The 22066-nt window shown below is 34.9% G+C and overlaps 1 pseudogene; it reads left to right on the forward strand.

Moving 5' to 3' along the window:
* The first annotated feature begins 4452 nt into the window (after positions 1–4452).
* LOC132529501 (large ribosomal subunit protein eL33-like) lies at positions 4453–4789 on the forward strand (annotated as a pseudogene).
* The last annotated feature ends 17277 nt before the right edge of the window (positions 4790–22066 follow it).

The raw sequence follows: 22066 nt of genomic DNA on the forward strand, positions 1-22066 counted from the left end.
AGATTTTTCATAGCAAGTTATTTATATGAAAAGAGCAATTATAAAATCAGTCCTTAAAAAGCTAAAATATGCTTCCTAAGAATATCCAATTCCACCTTCACATTTAATCTAATTAGTACGTTTAGATTTTTTTGTCTGATTTTGAATGCAGTGTCCTATATTAGCAGAATGTTCTCTTTTGTAATAATCATGGTCAGGCGACAAAATTGCTATGCTGTTAATGAATGGCAAATGGGACTGTCAAGGATCCCAATAAAACTTCTTTTTCCTTTTCCCTATAAAACTGATCAAATAATTGGTGTACCAGAATGAACTATGTGAAGATGTGTGTATATTCAGGTGCTCAGAGACCCATAAATAGTCACTGCTCTGTAATCATAACTGAAGCACTAAGAGTCTATGGAGACTGACTGGGGCATTGTATAACTGGTAAAGTAGGGTATATATTTCCTCACTTGGACTCCTGAAGTCTGTTCAATACATCTGCAGAAAACTTTTTACTATCTCATCCATATCACCATTCTTTTCTTTTTATTTTCTATAGACATATTTAAGAATATTATGGAAATTAGAAAAAATAATAATAAAAAATACTTTCCCTCCTTTTTGTTTCTATATCATCTTTGTCTCTATGTAGGTATACTTTATATTACTTAAGATATCAGTGGATGTATTATTTAGAATTACAGTTATTTGTGTAGAAGATGTCTGTCCATTTCCCCATGGATCCTGTTGCCATTTTCATGCACACTGGGTCCCTATCTACTTTTAGTACCAATGGTAACAACTGTGTATCTCTTTGTTAGAAGACTGGCCTCAAACTTTCAGAGTACATATTTCCTGAATGTATGTAAATATGGAAAAGCTTTTATATTACATCCCTTCCACAAGCATTCCTTAACAAGTATCTGATTAAGGTGGGGATATAAATACCCAGCTCTATTGCCCTTAATCAGGATCACCTGGACATATGATCTACACTTTTCTCCAGAGTTCCCCTCCAGGGTTGAGCCAAAGTTACCCACCATGTGTCTTTGTGGGATATCACATACTTTGCTGACCTTCTTGGTTTTATTTTCCTACTTTCTTCCCAGGTTTTCCTGTGAACTCTTCTTAACAAATCACTCCCAAATCTTGCTTTTAGAAATTGCTTCTGAGGAAACTAATCTAAAATAAGGCCATGAGTAACAACAACAACAAAAACTATGTAAAACAACTTTTAGTGGAGGTGGTTCACAAAAGGTTTCTGGATCAGAATTTGTCAACAGTGGAAACTAAGGCAGATTTTAGTGGAACCTAAGGCAGACGGAGTGAAGCAGCCACCATTACTCTCAACATCACAATAGTCAAATGTGATGATGAACAAATTTAAAGATGTCTGGTAAGTTGCTGCCTGATAGCAATCTCCTCTGCTCCTCTTCTAGCTCTTATTTCTAACTACCAGCCCAGTTGACCACAGCAAACCTAGGAACACCTCCAGGAGCTGGACTGTAAACTGTAGAAGTGGTAGCTACAGAAGGTCAGTGGCTTCCTATAGACCTTCCCATGGGTTTCCCTTTTCCACTTTGGTACCTGAGAGAGGCTGGCTTCTCTGACTGACTTCTTAGTGTCTCCTTCTCTGATCCATTGGTTCTTTCTACCTTCACTTCTGCAAATCTCACAATTGTGCCAGATCTAATTGTTCCTTGGGTTCTTTATCTATAATATTCATTGTGACTTATACATAGTGACAAACACTTAATGGTCAACACATAAATATTTGATGAATATGTGGATGGTTATTTCACTGAAAGAGATCATTTACTAAGTGACTGGGAAATTATATCTCTCAAATATTAAGTTTTTCACTGATAAAATTAAGTTCAGCCATAAGCTGTGAAGTTATTTCACTAAACTTATGGATCCTTATGATGTTTAGAATTCAAAGCAATTATTTTGTGAATTTATAAAAGAAACAAAAGGAAGACATAGGAATAGAATATCCACATCCCCAGCTGATACTTTAAAATTGATCAAGTGCTAAATGTACCAACCATTGCCTGTTTAATTGGAGCATAGATAAATGTGTTCAAAGAAAACATGATTCAGTATCTCTGCAAATAAACTGGACCATATTGAACTTTCTTTTTTCTTGATAACAAAATAAAGACATTTCTAAATAAGCATCAGGAAACATTAAGTAAGTAATTTATGGTCAAAAATGTGAAATTTTATACATTGCATCTCAAAACTAAGCCTTGAAAAATAGCAGTGTTTAGGTGCTGCATGTGTGCAGAAAGATGCATAGTATCACTTGTTTTATTCAACACTACAATGAAGAAATTTAATAGGAGTCACTAGGAATTATGTCAGTTAAGTAGCGATGTTGTTTAACCATGGGAAAGGGAAAATAAATAATGAGACTTGAATTCTAAGATTTATTACATATGTAAGAAACCATTCAATGCAATAAAAACTCATGAAAATTAATATTTTCAAGCTAAATTATTACAGAAAATTATTTATATGTCACTTGTTAATGCTGCTCTCATTATTCACTCTCAAGGTGTTGAATAAATTTTAGCAGAAGCATGAATGTTATCTTCAATTCAAGTTAGGCTTTATTCTGCTATTTCAAAAACTATTCCAAACTGACAATTTTTTCTCCTACTCCGCTCTTCCCCCAATAATGTTATTTCTATTTTTGGTGGGGGAGGAAAATGAACTATGATGTGATTACATTATAAAATATAAGTAATCTATAGGAAGTAAGGATTACTTGAGTTAAGCAATGTTTAATAACATTTTTCACACTAAGTAAATTATGGAAAATGCCAGCTCTAGTATCTATTAGCTGCATGATCCTACCTCCATTTCTCCTTTCTGAGATGTGTTTCCATAGCTGTAAAAAGAGAGAAGCTAACCACCAAGTCTACTTTATGGAATACACTTGAAGTTCAGTAGAATTAATGAATGTACAAATGTGCATTGTAAACCTTAAGATAGTGCATGGCTGAAAAAACAAACAAAAAATACTGTGAATTACATAGAGTATGTATTTTAATTAGGTCTTCTTTGAAGCACATCTCAAAATTACTTTTATAGCAACATCGAGACTGGTGTTTGACCAAACAGTTGCTTAACCATGGCCCAGTTGACATATAAGATCAGCCATCAGAGTAAGCCTTAAATGAACAGAAGATATTTGCCACAGTATGAAAAGGTATGTATATTATTAACTTGAAGAATCTATTCAAAAATAAAAGCTTTCTCACACAGAAAAGGAAAATTCAAATGGTCATTCAACATAAGGAAACGTACGTGTCGCCAATGTTGCAGGCTAATAAAAACATAAATACAAACAAAAAACCAAAATTCTTATTTAAAAATGATAGACATATTTTGATAACAGTTTGGTGGCTTCTTAAAAAACTAAACATACTCTTACCACATGATCCAGCATTTGCGCACCTTGGTATTTACCCAAAGGAGTCAAAAACTTATGTCTATACAAAAACCTACACAGTGATATTTATGGCAGCTTTATTCATAATTGCCAACATTTGCAAGCAATCAAGATGTCCTTCAGTAGGTGAATGGATAAATAAACCGTGGCACATCCGACAATGGAATACTCAGCACTAAATAGAAGTGTGCTATCTATTCATGTAAAGATGTGGACGGACTTTAAATAAATAAGTATTACTAAGTGAAAAAAGCCAATCTGAAAAGGCACATACTGTGTGAGTCTGACTATAAGAACTTCTGGAAAAAGCAAAATTAAGGAGGCAGTAAAAACACAATCAGTGGTTGCCAGGGTTGGAGTAGGGGGAAGGGTGAATACGGCAGAGCATAGAAGAGTGTTAAGACAATAAAAATACTCTCTGTATAAAACTAGAATTATGGACGGATGTCATTACACATTTGTCCAAACCCATAGAATGTATGAAACTGAGAGTGAACTCTTATGTAAACTATGGACTTTGGGCGATTAAGGTGTGTCAGTGTAGGTTCATCTATTGCAACAAAAATACCTCTCTGGTAGTGGGTGTTGATAGACAGGGACAATATGGGAAATCTCTGTACCTTTGTCTTAATTTTGCTATGAACCTAAAACTACTCTAAAAAATCTTTAAAAAAGTGACAGATATTGTCCTTTGTAAAAAGTGTACTGCAGGAATTAAGATGGGTGAAACTGTCACCCAGGGGTTAGGGAACATCAACCAGTCTATTTATATCTCAAAATTAGATATTTTTTGTAATGCATGGGTATTATCTATGATCCCTTCCATGAATGGTCTTGTGATCAATGAAGTGGAGAGACCTCAGGATAACCCAACTGGCAGAGCAGACTTCTGGACACTTAGGGGAGAAGTTGGAAACTGTAGCAAAGTTAAATTTTTGAGAAATTTTAAAAGACAATATGGAGCTATTTGGAGCCTGTGGGGTTCTGCTGGGAACAAGACTTCTAAAATGACAAATATGTCTGAAAGGCTGTGGTCCAAGGCCATTTTTGCCGGCTATAAGCAGGGTCTCTGGAACCAGAGGAAGCACACAGCTCTTCTTAAAACTGAAGGTATTTATACTAGAGATGAAACTGACTTCTATCTAGGCAAGAGATACGCTTATGTGTACAAAGAATAGCACAGTAACTCCTGGTGGAAAACCTAACAAAACCAGAATAATCTGGGGAAAGGTAATTCACGCTCATGTAAACAGTGGCATGGTTTGTGCAAACTTCTGAAGCAACCTTCCTGCTAAGTCCATTGGACACAGAATCTGCGTGATGCTGTACCCTTCAAGGATTTAAACTTATTGAAAAGTACATAAATAAAAGTGTAGTTTGGTAAAAAAAAACAAAGAGGCAATTTGGAAATATTACTACTCACATATATTTTAAAAAGTTCACAATATCTATCCAATGAAAACATATAGAATTTATAAAGAACTCAGGCTGATTTTTCATGATATGAAAACAGTAAGAATCAATTTGTCAATTGACACTTTAATTTTTAGAATATGGGACAAGTAATACTGTCTCCTATATAAAGGCATCCACACTCTTGAACACTAGCACTCAAATAAATATAAATTTAAATTACATTTCCTTAAGAAATTAGGAAAATACAAGTTTCTAAACTACATTATTTGCATTAGTCCTCACATTTTGCATTTTAAACTTAAAAGGCTAAGATGTGAGAGGGAGTTTCTTTCATAGTGCTGTTAGAACTCTACTAAGGAAGAAATGGAGGAAGGAAAAAGGGAAATTGAATTTGACCTTGAGATTTTTCATATTTTTCAAAGTAAAGGATATATTTATGAAATTTGTGAAATTACTCTAAAGCTTTTCTCGCTTTTGGAATTAAAATATAATTTGTGTCACATGTGTCATTTCTTTATCAGCAAATTTGGAACTTATTATCTCTACTCTTAAAGATTTAGTATTAAAAGAAGATTCATGTCTGAAAACTGTGGCTACTGTTTTATGTATTAAATGTGCCAGTATCAGAACTGGAGAGTGAAGTAAATGGAAAACGCCAGTTTCTAGCCAGGAAATTAAAATAAAAGAAGAAAAAAAGTAGCACCAGCATGTAAACCCTTAAATCAGTGCTGTCGGGAATGTGACAGAACACTTTACTCTCTCCTTGGGGCTTTGGTTTGCAGATGCATTTGTGTCAGAAGGTTTCACTTAAGGAAAGAAGTGAAGCTGGAGCACAAATCAAAAAACAAAGGGTTCAGTTTAACAGCTAGAGTTTGAATGAATGAGAAAAGTTCTGGTCTACCTTTCATTAGATTCATCACTTAGTTATGATTTCTCTTTATCTGAGGGGTCATGTTTAACCCTCTGGACATTTTTAAACTATATTCTTTAAAATATAACTAAAAAATCCTGTTTCAATCATGATGAAAAAAAATATATTTCTCCAGAATCCACTTAATGCGGTTAAGCACAATCTCCCGTTAAAAGTTCCAAAATCAAAATTTAATGAAATTGACATACTTTTAGAGATATCTTCCAAATCACTTTGCCTTTATCATATCAGAAAGACATTTACCTCCACATATTATGTGTGTATATTATATATATATATATATATATATATATATATGCATGTATATGTATATAAAATTCAAGACCAACAAGCTATAGGGTTTAAGGGGGATTTGAAATTTTTAGAACTTAAGGTAGTCACGAAACCTTGCTAGAAACTCAAAATAGTGAATATAGTTTATGATCACAGTGAAACACACTACAATTCACTTAAAATGGAAGGAATTCCAATGCTCTGCCACAGAGGGAACAGAATTCAATACACACAAAAAAACACATCCAAACTATCTCACATTTAATAACAAGAAGTCAGTTTTGAAATGTTTCACTGTGGTAGTTTTGACCCCTTGGCCACAAGTTTCTCCATTTCTGTATTCATAACTTACTTTCCTTCACAATTTCTACACTCATCTTCCTTTTTTCTTCGCTTGCCAGGTACCATTATCTTTTTCCCCTACATTCCTAACATCTTTGTTCTGAAGATTGGTTTCTTGTTTACTTTGCCTAGGCTACACATTCCAGCGAAAAGTATCAAAATGTAGTGGCAAACACACTCTAAAAAAATTCTATTTATAAAGGGATATTTTTATTCTCTTATCTTTCTCTTTTATTTTAACATGTTTTTCTTCTTATTTTACTGGGTCATAGAATTTAAAATACATAGGATATTTGCCCAAGAGATATTTGTTGGGCAATCATATATCTATAATCATATTTTGTGGATATATATATATATATCAACAAAATTCCTTTGACAGAGGAGAGGATTTGAGAAAGTATGAGTACATGAAGTAAATCTTTTTCTTTGAAAAGGCTCCCACTTTAATTTACAAAATTATCTCCTCCTTCTGGGTTAGATAAATAAATCTCATGCTCAAAATATTTTTTTAAAAAAGTCAGTTTCATATATTTAAAAACTATCACTGGCTTTAGCCTATGAAAATAATGAAAAATTCTATCTCTTTATCTAGAGAAGTATTTATTCAACATTCCAACATTTGCCAAAAAAAAAAAAAAAAAACTTCTGGAAAAGCTTTGTGAGGGATACAGAAGGAAGATCTACTACATATGTGATGGGTGTCTATTTCAGCAAATCATAGTCTTTGCCTAGTGGGAAATTGTATTAGTGCATTCAAGCTGCTACAACAAAAATACTACAGAATGTGTGACTTATAAACAGCAAGAATTTATTGCTCACAATTCTGGAGGTTGGAGGTCCAAGATCAAGGTGCCAGCATGGTTAAGTTGTGGTAAAGGTCTTCTTCCAGGTACAGACTGTTGACTTCTCACTGTGTCTTCATATGGTAGAAGAGGCCAGGGGGGTGGGTGGGTCTGTAGGATTCTTTTATAAAGACACTAATCCCATTCATGAGGGCTTCACCCTCATAACTTAAGCACCTGCCAAAGCCCTTACCTCCTAATACCATTGCATTGAGCATTAGGATTTCAGTATATGAATTTTGGGAGAAACACAAACATTCAGACCATAACATTCCACCCCAGTCATACAAAATTCATATCCTTCTCACATATCACCAACTCAAAAGTTTATGTCCAAAGTTTCATCTAAATATCATCTAAATCAGATACAGATGAGACTCCAGCTGTGAACCTGTGAAATCTAATATGTCGTGTGCTTCTGAAATACAATGCTGGGACAGGCATATTTTTCATTATATTTCTCCAAAAGGGAGAAATATAAATGAAAAATAAATAATAGGTCCCAAGAAAGTCCAAAATCCTAAGGCCCACAGGTCAGGCAATCCTGCATTCTGGACACACAGAGGTAGGGATCCCCCTTTCAAAATATACTGGGTTGGCTCATAGCCCCCATGGATTTGTTGGGCACAGCACACTCCATGGCTTTCATGTGTTGGAGTTCAATGCCTGTGACTCTCTTGGGTTGGAATCTCATACCAGTGGCTCTGCGGATATGAGGTCTTGGGGGCACACTCACCCCAATGGTTCCACTGAGCATTATCCTAGTGGACACTCTCTGCAGTCACCCCACCTGAGTTCATCACCCCATGGTTCTGGGCAGCTCCACATTTGAAATCTAGATGGAGGTGTAGAAGAAACATCCACACTCATGATAGGTATTTATTTCAGCAAATCATAGTCTTTGCCTAGTGGGAAACATACTAAGAACAGTTCCTCATTTCAAGGCATTTAAAATATGGTTTGAGAGAAGAGATAGCAAAGTGAAAAATTTTTAATTATAAGTTAAATGTAACATCAATATAACAATGAAATAATTGTTCTAATGGTGTGCATAATTAATATTAAAAAATTGTCCAGAAAATGATTGCTGTGGAAATTCAAAAGAGAGCAAGAACCTTGGTCTGAGAACATTAGAGAAATTTCTGAGAGTAGGTAGATTTAAGTTGGGTGACAAAGAGTAGGTCAGATTTGAACAAAGGCTAAATGTTCAGAGAGAAAAAAGATTAGCAATAATAAAGTATTCCACTAGCAACTTGATTGCCTGAAATAGAATTAACAGAGTTGACTTGGGGACAGAGAAAGAGATGATGATTTTAAAAATAAATACTAACTGAAGTTAAATTTTGCTTGCAGCATACTCATGGTGTGGAAAATCTTTTGCATTTTTCTGTGACTTCTGTACATCCAACTTAATATGATTAATTAATGGCTAATGCCTTTCTTTTATTGAAGACTTAAAATTGAAGAAAGGTATTAAAAGGAAGAAAAAACAACATGTGGATAGAAGAGGATAACAACTTTATATAGATAACTGTATTAGTTATCTAATAACAGCTTTGTTTATTATGACCATCTATATAAAATCCTAGTCTCATGTAAAATCATATTAATTTAAATAAAATTTTTATAAGCAGTCTTAGCTCATGATTCACATAAAAATATTGGATTCCCATATACCAGTAATTACCAACTAGAAAATGTAAAATTTTTAAAAATCCTACTCCCAATAGCACAAGAGCATAATGTTACTAGAAATACAAATAACCATACTGTAAATTCTTGGCAAAAAATTATAAAATATTATTAAAGGATAAAAAAGAGATGTGAATAAATGAAGAGATATAACATGATAATGAGCTGTAAAAGTGCCTTTTCTACCGGAATTAATCTATAAGTTCAAAACAATTGCAATAAAAAGAACACATTATTTTTCTTGGGACTCAGCAAGACATTCCTCAAATTCATATAAAAATGCAAAGTGCCAAAAGTAGTCAAGATAATGTTGAGAAAGAATAAGCAACAGTTTTGGGGTTCATATGTATCAAGACTCAAACTAATGAACATTGTAATTAAGGCAGTGCAGTTCTGGCACTTGAGACCAACGGAGTAATGGGGTCCATATTAGAGTTGGAAATAGATTCATACAGACGTGCACCTTGATATGACAAAGGTACTATTGCAAATACCTGTGGAATTAATGAATTATTTAATATATTGGTGTCCCCCTTTCATAACAAACAAAATAAGTTCTAGAGTAGGACTTTTCCAGGTGGAAAATTCCAATACAAAGTAGTTATTTTCTTCTCTCTTCTAGAAAAGCACTCCGCACCAAGGAGAAAAAGAAAAGAAACATACACACACACACACACACACACACACACACACACACACACACATATTGCATCTTTGAGAAAATTAGAAAATACAAAAATATAGAAAGTACCTATCGGTATGTAGAAAGGGGCTACTGGGCAGGGTCATGGAAGGAAGAGAGTAGAGAACACACCCATTACAGAATTCAGGGTTGGCAAAGTATACTTTTCTATAGGTCCAGAAAAAGGGGTATAGCCTGATGGTCAAAAACAAAACTCCTGTCTTTGACCTTCTTTATAATGAATGCATGATGCAGGAGCTGGCATTAGGAATTTCCCAGGTCAACTGTGGTTTCAAGAAACATTTTCTACAGCATATTTTACAAGGTTGTTCCAAGATACCATGCTCTATATTAGCAATTCTTACCCAGGTCTCACAACCCACTGATGTGCCATGTAATGGTGTGGTAAATTACAGTGATTTGTTACTAAAACATAAAAAATTCCAAATTCCGTATCTTTTCTTAAATAAAGATGAATCGAGATTATTTCTAGTTATATTTCTCTCTCACTGGATATTGACCTGGCTTCAGCCGGTACACTTCGTGTAAGTTTTGTCAGTCTTGTGTGTTCAGAGCAGAACAAATGGATTGAAAATCAATGCCCAGGGTTAGTTCTCCTTTTATGTTAAACTTATTAATGTCAGATGTGTTGTTACAGACCTGCATTTTGACAATGTTCTACACCAGAATATACCAAAATATATAAGTGGACTGTAATCTTTTTTTTTCTCTAAGAACCTACCTTGGAGGAGAGAACTTCTGAGAACGCTGGGAAGCTTCCCTTGTGCTCAGATGCTTTTTGTTCAGACATCTGCTGGCCAGAGGTTCAGCAGGGAAGCGGAGGATGTGTGTTTCTAGTATATTGCAAGAACATCCAACAGGACCAAAAATAAAAATTACTGAAGAAAGAATTTTTTCCTCTTCTTCTTTTATTTCCATGTTCATGGCCTCATGGCATTGCCCCTTGGGAGAAGAGAGGCAACAGTAGAAAACCTACCAGGCAAAGACTCATTTCTACAAAATATTTCCCTGTCAACACCTTAATTTCAGCAGAGACTGTTCCTGCTCCTCAAATTAGTACCAGAGTTTGTAAGACAAACCTAATAGTGGTACACAAGGGCTACACACCTGAAAGGAAACCTTTGTCTTTTCTCAAAAAAAAAAAAGGAATCAGGAATATTTTTATTACATCTCACAGAGTTCCTTTGACTGGTTTATTGCTCACTTTTTTTCCATTGCTCCATAAAGGGTGAGAGAGAATGCTGAGTGGTGAAGGCTGGGGGAAGCATTAATCTTTTATATACATTCTAAGTTGTTGCTTTATCTGACAAAATGTTTCCTTCTGGGGAGGAGAGTGTTTGCATATTTCCAGATCTCCATTTTTTTTTTTTTGCGGTACGCCGGCCTCTCACTGTTGTGGCCTCTCCCATTGTGAAGCACAGGCTCATGATGTGCAGGCTCAGCGGCCATGGCTCACGGGCCCAGCCGCTCCGCGGCATATGGGATCCTCCCGGACCGGGGCACGAACCCGTGTCCTCTGCATCATCAGGCGGACTCTCAACCACTGCACCACCAGGGAAGCCTTCTTTTTTGTCTTTAATGAGGAAAGCACTAATGGATCACAGAACATTCTCTGTCTACTTGTAACTTTGTTTGCTTGTTTCTTTTTTCTGCACTTGGTCTTGTTTTATGATCTGATGTTGTATGAAGAGCTTTTGATTTCATAAAGTACTACCATTAGGAATCAACATAGCGGTGCCATGTTCTTCTTAAAAAATAGAATATATACCTTTTAAAAAAGAAGATTCCTACTGACTATCAATGAAGCATACTTTTTTCCTAGACTTTTCCATTTATATATTTATCCCATAGATAATATTGATCAGTTACTATATGATAGGCCATAAACTGCAATATGTGAGAAGACATTTTTGCTATTTAAGTGCTTAATACCTTGGCAATGAGGGAAATAAAAATGTATATCCCTGTAAAGTCAAAATGATAAGTGTGAAATAGGTGATAAAAATGAGAAGGGATAATGGTGAAGATTCAGATTTCAGAAGATGACATTTCATCTGGGTGGATGTGGTTAAAGGATACCAACTGCTTGAGGATATAATGAATTTTTGTAAGAGAAATTGATAAAAATCAAGTTGATAAAAATTGGTAGAAATCTGGAAACAAGTTCAAAATTAAATCATTTATAGCAAAATATTAGCAATAATACTTAAGAACACTCTAAATAATACATTATGTCCCTAGCATACTTTATTTTATTTTTTTCAATTTTTTATTTTTGGCTGCTTTGGGTCTTTGTTGCTGCGTTCGAGCTTTCTCTAGTTGCAGTGAGAGGGGGCCACTCTTTGCTGCAGTGCACGGGCCTCTCGCTGCGGTGATCTCTCCTGTGGCAGAGCATGGGCTCTAGGCACTTGGACTTCTGCAGTTGTGGCACTCGGGCTCAGTAGTTGTGGCTCACGGGCTTGAGTGCAGGCTCAGCAGCTGTGGTGCATGGGCTTAGTTGCTCCGCAGCATGTGGGATCTTCCCAGACGAGGGCTTGAGCCCCTGTCCCCTGCATTGGCAGGCAGATTCTTAACCACTGTGCCACCAGGGAAGCCCTGTCCCATACTTTATAGCTTATAAAAGATTTTTAGTTTCTTTTATCTCTAAGTGTTCAGAGACCATGGGCAGCACTGCTAAAGCCTTTCTTCTCATCCTCCATCCACCATAGAGATGTGGGAAAGACACTTATTCAGTTTCTCTGGCAACTAGGAATGACTGTGGGACCCAATTCTCACCCATGAGAGATGAACTCAAGTCTGCTGGTATGAAAGAGAAGAGAAAACATTGCTTTTCCTGATAAAAAGAGACAGGTACAACTGCATCTTGCCTTACTTTCTTTTTTTTCCCCCTCAGATGTGAACACAATGCTTGATGCTAAAGTAGTCACCCTATAAGAATGAGAGAAAATGCAAGAGAATATTAGAGCCCCCAAGCCTGGCAGAGACAAGCTTCCGAACCAATGGGAGCAGCAGACTGTTTGTAGGTGAGCAAATTGATTTCAATTATTATAAGTTATATTCTGTATTTCAGAGGAATAAATCTCATTTGGTGAGTGTGTGTTGGGAGAGGGAGAGGATTTTGCCCCCAAAGGACATTTGGCAATATCTGGAGACATGTGTGGTTGTTATAACTAAGAAGTACTGGCATCTGGTGGGTAGAGTCCAACAATGCTGGTAAACATCCCACACAGCCCTCACAGCCAAGGACCATCAGACCCCAAAGTTCAGTAGTTCCAAGGTGGAGAAACTTTGATTTAAAAAGTTATCTGAAACCAATACTGTGGTTTGAATGTCTGTGCCCACCCTGTCCCTTGCAAAAAAAAGTTCATGTGTTAAAATCCTAACCCCACACATGATGGTATTAGGAGGTGGGGACTGGTGTCTATAGAAACCCCACAGAGATCCCTTTGTTTTCCACTATGTGAGGACAGAGCAAGAAGGCCCTATCTATGAACAAGGGAGACTTTATCAACCACCACACTGCATCTGCTAGCACCTTGATTTCAAACATCCCAGCCTCCAGAATGTGTGAGAAATAAGTTTCGTTGTTTATGAGCCACCCAGTCTGTGGTATTTTGTTACAGCAGCCTGAATCGACTCAGATGGCCAGTTAGCCAAACATCCCCAATTGATAATCAGAGCAATTCTTCATTTTACTCACAAAGAATGGCCGGTATGTTTTCACGTTGGCCTGTACTTACTAAACCATGATCCGATCAGTCCTTTCTATTACACTTTTCCATAGCTGTACTATTTCTATTTAACACCTGCTGCTTGTAACATTCAGGGTTATAAAAGTTTGTAATTCTCTGTTTGTGTCGACTTACTTGACAGCATGAATACTCCAGCTGCCCTGGGCTGTGAGCACCCACTGCAGTGTTCAACCTGCCCTAAGCAGTAGTCCCAAGAAACTTACTGAATGAATGAAGGTTTGGGTTCTGAATTCCTAGGAATTAAAAAAAAAAAAAAATATATATATATATATATATGTATTCTTGATGTGGCTTAAACATAAAAATACACTTATTGGATTTTGATAAGAGAAATGATTATCCTCTGTTGTGTAGTTCATGGAATTATGAGTGAATTTTGTTCCCCCTGAACTTAAACAAAGTTAAACTTTTCCATAATAATGGCTGAGTCAAAATACTATACTGTTTTTTCTTATTCTTCTATTGTTGAAAGTAACTACATATAATAAAAGAAACAATTCTTGTCAGATGATGCTTTTATACAGTAACTCTAAAAACAATCAAGATTTTAAATATATTTTTTCACCCAGATTATAATAATGACTTTTTAGTTTGCACATTTTAGAAACATTTTACACTATAGTTAATAATCTGTACACTAGGTACTTTCTTAGAATATTTTTACAAAACTAAGCATTCAAGAAATGGGTGAAAATAGGAATTTTGTATATCAATTAATCAGATTGAAAATTAGTTGAAACATGGAGATTAATATTCACTCATTTTTAAAATAAAAGTATAAATATATTACATAAGTATATTTATATAAATATAGTGGTTATTTTATCAGAGTATAATGTAATAGTAAATGATATAGAATTATAATATATTATAGTAATAAAAATTAGTTGCTTTTTGGAGCACTTACTTTGTGGCTGGTACTTTCTAAGCACTCTGCTGGGTTATATTGTTTAATCCTCACAACAGCCTTCAGATTAATACTTCGAATATGCCCAATTTTCAGATGAAGAAATATTAATGAAACTCACCTAAGACAATATAGGTAGTTAGTGATAGAGTCAGTATATATACTCTCTTTACAACTAAAATATTATGTGACAAAATATATGAAACATAAAAAGCAGAAATAATCTGCTCGTAATCAGGTGAGAAGAGTTGGCCCCAGGTACATGTGGCTTCTGGTTTGCTTCCCCAAGCCAAAATCATCTGCAATTTGAGTGCCATTTTTCCTGATAAAATGTATTATTATTGCATATATATATATATGTATATATATATACCAATAGCCACATGTTACAGTTTATTTATATATTACTAAGTATATATAATAAATACAAGCACTTTTGCATTTACTCATTTTAATAATGTGAATGCTACACCTTTGACTCTGAAAAAACATATCAAAATGGTAAGAATTTTGAACTTGGATTCACCATGTCTGCATATGAATTTTGACTCTGTCATTCACTGGCTAGCTGAGGCTATGAGACTATGTCACCTTCCTGAGACTGCTTATCTATAAAATGTGGCAATTGACCCCCTCCTAAATTATTTGTGTTATTTGCAGGTGAAGACCCTAGTACATTGTCAGAGACGTAGTTGCTAATCAATAAATGGCCATTATTTTATTACCCTTTCAGTCAGTTAATAAATATTAATACATATTAACGTTTGGTTTCAGCATGGCATTTATGTTACCTTTACTATATTTTACTTATTTCAAAATTTTACTACATAATAGCTCTTATTCATGAGGTTATGCATTTAATTACATGACCCATCATTTACCCAACGCACATGTCAGAAGTATTAGTGCACTTATAGAAGTATTTACCAAATTCTCAGCTCATCTGCAGTTGACTATTTTGACTTTGAAAGAGAAAATGTAAGCTGCTTGGATGTTTACATTACTGATATTTACTATTATAATTCTTATGTTTACTAAAATAAGATGGTCCTTTTCCAAAAGATATTTAGATCTTTCAAACTGCATTCTATGTAGTACAGATTTTCTAAATGTTTTGGATGAGAAAATCATATAAAACCAAAATGTGTAATAATCTTTACAATTAATTATTTTGAGATAGGAATTTATTGCATGAAATAATCTTATAAAGTTGGCTATACCTTATTTACTCTAAAATGTGGACTACAAGGTAATTATGTTAGGTAAATATAACAGCTCATTTAGTTTAAATATGTGACTAATGAGACAAACTCACAGGTTTAATTGCATTAAAGGTCAATCAGCTTTGCTTTGCTCCATGGAAACAGATTTCACTCCAAACTCTAGCTACCCTCATCACAAATGAATGAAAATAATCATAAGAAATTGCAAGACACTGAAGAATTTGAACAAAGTTCATCATCACAACTAGGTAAAGTCTTCTGAATGGCAAGTCAATAATACCATTAAAATAATACACAAAACTTACAGTTTTTAAAAACATAGAAATAACTTTAAAGTTTTATTTTTTTTAAACTAGGGTGCTCATAAAAGATTTACTTTCTAGTATGATTCCATAAATAGATATGCAGCTTTTTATTACACATGTTTGAAATGTGAGCGACTGTGCCTAGCATTCAAAGTCCACTCTGAACTGAAACTCTATATTTCAAAGTCTTCTCTCCCATTCTTCCTATTATGTCTCCTTCATGACCATCCGTGAACATGTCATACTTGTTTTGGCTTTATTCTTTATTTGACCCTCTTGTTTTGTCACTTTCCTTCCCTATCACAGCTCATAGTCTTTACTTTTTAATACATAGCTAATAAAAATATCTGTGAAAAACATATATGCAATGGCACTATACTTTAAAAAACACCATTAGATAAATTAAAGTAAGTTGCTCCTCAGAATAACCCAATGCATAAGTAACATGGTTAGACGGAACTGATTTAAAGAATGAAGAAATTAAAATACAATAATGCTAATTGATTTTGTCACACTGAAAGTTATTAACAGGATCTTTAAGATCACCATGATTCTATTTCTGTGCCTTCTCCCAAACGTCACACTCAACTACTGAATGGTCTTTACACCTGGGACTTCTTAAATCTCTCATGTTGTACAAGAACTCTGCTTCTTACCTTTCAAGTTCTCTATGGTCTTCATGTGATTTCCCTTGGAAATAGATGTAAAGAGGATCCTCTTGAGCATTGTCTATTGGATCCTTATATAAGGTACAACCAGGAAAAGGCCTTGACCTATCTCTAGTTTGTTTCTTCTACTATCAAGAATTCTCATGTATGCCAAGTAGTTGTTCTTTTACTCATAGACCAACACTTCTCATACAGTACATTATTTCCAAGTTCAGTAAGATTTTATCCCGCTATAGCTATTTTACTGAATTCTGAACTTTCTCTTCAATCAAATTGTTCACGTTAAAGCAGACAGCACACCATACTTAGACGTTTTTTCACTGATCCTTTCATATGAACCCATTATAATATGTTTCAGTACAGCTTTAGAAAAATAAAGTTAGTTAGATAAATCTGGTAAATAGCAATCCTTCTGTAAGTGAGTAAAAATAAAGAAGAATGTAAAATTAAGTTATAATACAATTTAAGAAGTAAAGTTTTTTTCACTCATTCCAAATGTAGCATGTAAACAAAGTGTTATAAAATTTAAAAAGGAGGATATCATGTCCACAGACAACAATTTTAGGAAAGAGAACCTACTGTAATTTCAGGGAAAAATATAAATACTTTCTTTTGGATAGAGGATGTGTGTGTGTGTGTGTGTGTGAGAGAGAGAGAGAGAGAGAGAGAGAGAGAGAGACACAGAGAAAGACAGAGAGAAGGACTTAATTATCATATTACAAAGCAAACAGGCACTACAAAGCAAGTAGGTACTATGTATTTTTGAAAAAATAAAAATTTAGAGGAAAATGAGAGGTTTCTCTGAGTATCATATTAAATTAATGTTAACTTTACATTTCAAGAAATTACTACTATTAGTAGTCATAGCACATTTTTCTGAAAAAAATCAAAGATGTTAAATTTCCATGGAGAAGTGGAGAGTAAGCACAAATTTCACCTTTTCTACCAGAAACGGGGAAATGCTGAAGAAAGGTAAAAGCAAGTAAGTTCAAGTTTTAAGTCAACTGTATTGTATCAAATTATACTGTCATTAGTATTATGTATCAATTATGATAAATACAAACTTTAATAACGTCTATTAAATTGTAAGTCATTTGAAAAGTCATCATCATGCTTTGATCAATTTATAGGTATGGACAAAATAGGGCAGGATTTCCCAGATTAAAAATAGCTGTTCTGCAGGAAAAGTTAAAACATGTGTTGTGCTATTCTTTCACCTATTAATCAACAGCACAAAATAGACATGTGAAAACTCAATACCTATAAATTGATGTCTATCTCAAAAACTAAACTAATTACATATATTATGGGTCATTTTATTTATTTTTTACTATGTTAACATAAAATTTTAGGCTTTAAGTAAAAAGTACTGAGATTTCATGGTATGTAATTTTCCCACTTGCCAGTGCAGGACTCATTTTAAATTAATAGTTTGAAAAATCTATTTTCATGTTGACTTTTTAGTTCTCTTAGCATTCAGTGACTTACTACTCAAATCCTGCTTTCTAGAAAACTGCTTTCTAAGGAAATAAGATCCATTAACCAAAATATATAACCATTCACAAATATGCAAGAAGCATCTAATAAAAGTGGCTCTGTGCTATGTTTTTCCTATTTCCCCATTATTTTCATTTAAGAAACAGAAAAGAAACAGTAGCATATTTTATTTATTTGGCTAAAATTTCTAAAGTTATTCATAAAAATATTCTAAAGATAAAACTCTCCTGACAACTTTAACAACAAAACAAGTTGACTAGAACAATAGAATATAGAATTAAAATAAACAAGAAACTCATTAGGTAAATGTATACATACTGTGCAAAAGTTTGTCCAAATATTTACTTCAAATGATGTCTCTCTCCATTAGATATTTGTCTGTCTTTGTAGAGTGGAGGTTCAACTTAATTCAGCAAATATTGAGTACCTATTATTTACCAAACAGAGGCTCAATTTTATGGAGGCTATAAAGAGTATACAACTCTATTCCTGTAATTACTGAACTGAAAATATATATGGATACAACACTGGCTCACATGCAACAATTAGACAAGTATATAATTAAGTCTTTTTTCTTAATTTATTAAAAATAACTAATGTTTATACAGGTAAGATCAATATTGTGTGTTATCAGAATAAAATAAATCAGAGTTTGTTGGCAGGTTAAGAAGTTGTATGGAAAGGTTGGAAAGAAATTGAGTTTTAAAACAGTGTAATAACTATTTTATTTATTTATTTATTTTTAACATCTTTATTGGTATATAATTGCTTAGAATGGTGTGTTAGTTTCTGCTGTATAACAAAGTGATTCAGCTATACATATACATACATCCCATATCTTCTCCCTCTTGCATCTCCCTCCCACCCTTCTATCCCACCCCTCTAGGTGGTCACAAAGCATGGAGCTGATCTCCCTGTGCTATGTGGCTGCTTCCCACTAGCTATCTATTTTACATTTGGTAGTGTATATATGTCCATGCCACTCTCCAGTTCGTCCCAGCTTACACTTCCCCCTCCCCATGTCCTCAAGTCCATTCTCTATGTCTGCGTCTTTATTCCTGTCCTGCCCCTAGGTTCTTCAGAACCTTTTTCTTTTTTTTTAAGATTCTATATATATGTGTTAACATACAGTATTGTTTCTTCTTTTTCTGACTTACTTCACTCTGTATGACAGTCTCTAGGTCCATCCACCTCACTACAAATAATTCAATTTCATTTCTTTTTATGGCTGAGTAATATTCCATTGTATATATGTTCCACATCTTCTTTATCCATTTATCTGTCGACGGACACTTAGGTTGCTTCCATGTCCTGGCTATTGTAAATAGAGTGGCAATAAACATTATGGTACGTCACTGTTTTTGAATTATGGTCTTCTCAGAGTATATGCCCAGGAGTGGGATTGCTGGGTCGTATGGTAGTTCTATTTTTAGCTTTTTGAGGAACCTCCATACTGTTCTCCATAGTGGCTGTATCAATTTACATTCCCACCAACAGGGCAAGAGGGTTCCCTTTTCTCCACACCCTCTCCAGCATTTACCGTTTGCAGATTTTTTGATGATGGCCATTCTGATCAGTGTGAGGTGATACCTCATTGTAGTTTTGATTTGCATTTCTCTAATAATTAGTGATGTCGAGCATCCTTTCTTGTATTTGTTGGCAATCTGTATATCTTCTTTGGAGAAATGTCTATTTAGGTCTTCTATCCATTTTGGGATTGGGTTGTTTGTTTTTTGATATTGAACTGCATGAGCTGTTTGTATATTTTGGAGATTAATCCTTTGTTGATTACTTTGCAATTATTTTCTACCATTTTGAAGGTTGTCTTTTCATCTTTTTTATGGTTTCCTTTGCTGTGCAAAAGCTTTGAAGTTTCATTAGGTCCCATTCATTTTTTTTTTTTTGCTTTTATTTCCATTTCTCAAGGAAGTAGGTCAAAAAGGATCTTGCTGTGATTTATGTCATAGAGTGTTCTACTAGGTTTTCCTCTAAGAGTTTTATAGTGTCTGGCCTTACATTTAGGTCTTGAATCCATTTTGAGTTTATTTTTGTGTACAGTGTTAGGGAGTGTTCTAATTTCATTCTTTTACATGTAGCTGTCCAGTTTTCCCAGCACCACTTACTGAACAGGCTGTCTTTTCTCCATTGTATATTCCTGCCTCTTTTATCAAAGATAAAGTGACTATATGTGCATGGGTTTATCTCTGGGCTTTCTATCCTGTTCCATGATCTCTCTCTCTCTATATATATATATCTTTGTGCCAGTACCATACTGTCTTGATTACTTTATCTTTGTAGTATAGTCTGAAGTCAGGGAGCCTGAATCCTCCAGCTCTGTTTTTCTTTCTCAAGATTGCTTTGTCTGTTTGGCATCTTTTGTGTTTACAAAGAAATTCTGAAAATTTTTGTTCTAATTCTGTGAAAAATGACATTGGTAGTTTTATAGGGATTGCATTGAATCTTTAGATTTCTTTGGGTAGTATAGTTATTTTCACAATGTTGATTCTCCCAATCCAAGAACATGGTAATTCTCTCCATCTGTTTGTATCACCTTTAATTTCTTTCATCAGTGTCTTATAGTTTTGTGCATACAGGTCTTTTGTCTCCTTAGGTAGGTTTATTCCTAAGTATTTTATTCTTTTTGTTGCAGTGGTAACTGGGAGTGTTTCCTTAATTTCTTTTTCATATTTTTCATCATTAGTGTGTAGGAATGCAAGAGATTGCTGTGCATTAATTTTGTATCCTGCTACTTGACCAAATTCATTGATTAGCTCTAGTAGTTTTCAGGTAGCATCTTTAGGATTCTTTATGTATAGTTTCATGTCATTTGCAAACAGTGACAGCTTTACTTCTTCTTTTCTGATTTGAATTACTTTTATTTCTTTTTCTTCTCTGATTGATCTGGCTAAAACTTCCAGAATTATGTTGAATAATAGTGGAGAGAGTGGACAACCTTGTCTTCTTCCTGATCTTAAAGGAAATGGTTTCAGTTTTTCACCATTGAGAACAAAGTTTGCTGTGGGTTTTTCATTTATGGCCTTTATTATGTTAAGGTAAGTTCCCTCTATGCCTACTTTCTAGAGGGTTTTTATCAAAAATGGGTGTTGGGCTTCCCTGGTGGCTCAGTGTTTGAGAGTCTGCCTGCCGATGCAGGGGACACGGGTTCATGCCCCGGTCCGGGAAGATCCCACATGCCGCGGAGTGGCTAGGCCCGTGAGCCATGGCCACTGGGCCTGCGCGTCCAAGGCCTGTGCTCCACAACGGGAGAGGCCACAACAGTGAGAGGCCCGTGTACTGCAAAAAAATAAATAAATAAATTTTAAAAATGGGTGTTGACTTTTTTTTTTTTAACATCTTTATTGGGGTATAATTGCTTTACAATGGTGTATTAGTTTCTGCTTTATAACAAAGTGAATCAGTCATACATAAACATATGTTCCCATATGTCTTCCCTGTTGCGTCTCCCTCCCTCCCACCCTCCCTATCCCACCCCTCCAGGCTGTCACAAAGCACCGAGCCAATATCCCAGTGCCATGCGGCTGCTTCCCACTAGCTATCTACCTTACTGCGTTTGTTAGTGTGTATATGCCCATGACTCTCTCTCGCCCTGTCACAGCTCACCCTTCCCCCTCCCCATAACCTCAAGTCCGTTCTCTAGGAGGTCTGCGTCTTTATTCCTGCTTTACCCCTAGGTTCTTCATGACATTTTTTTTCTTAAATTCCATATATATGTGTTAGCATACGGTATTTGTCTTTTTCTTTCTGACTTACTTCACTCTGTATGACAGACTCTAGATCTATCCACCTCATTACAAATAGCTCAATTTCGTTTCTTTTTATGGCTGAGTAATATTCCATTGTATATATGTGCCACATCTTCTTTATCCATTCATCCGATGACGGGCACGTAGGTTGTTTCCATCTCTGGGCTATTGTAAATAGAGCTGCAATGAACATTTTGGTACATGACTCTTTTTGAATTTTGGTTTTCTCAGGGTATATGCCCAGTAGTGGGATTGCTGGGTCATATGGTAGTTCTATTTGTAGTTTTTTTAAGGAACCTCCAT

Source organism: Lagenorhynchus albirostris, chromosome 1, assembly GCF_949774975.1.
Source record: "Lagenorhynchus albirostris chromosome 1, mLagAlb1.1, whole genome shotgun sequence".
Taxonomy (NCBI): Eukaryota; Metazoa; Chordata; class Mammalia; order Artiodactyla; family Delphinidae; genus Lagenorhynchus; species Lagenorhynchus albirostris.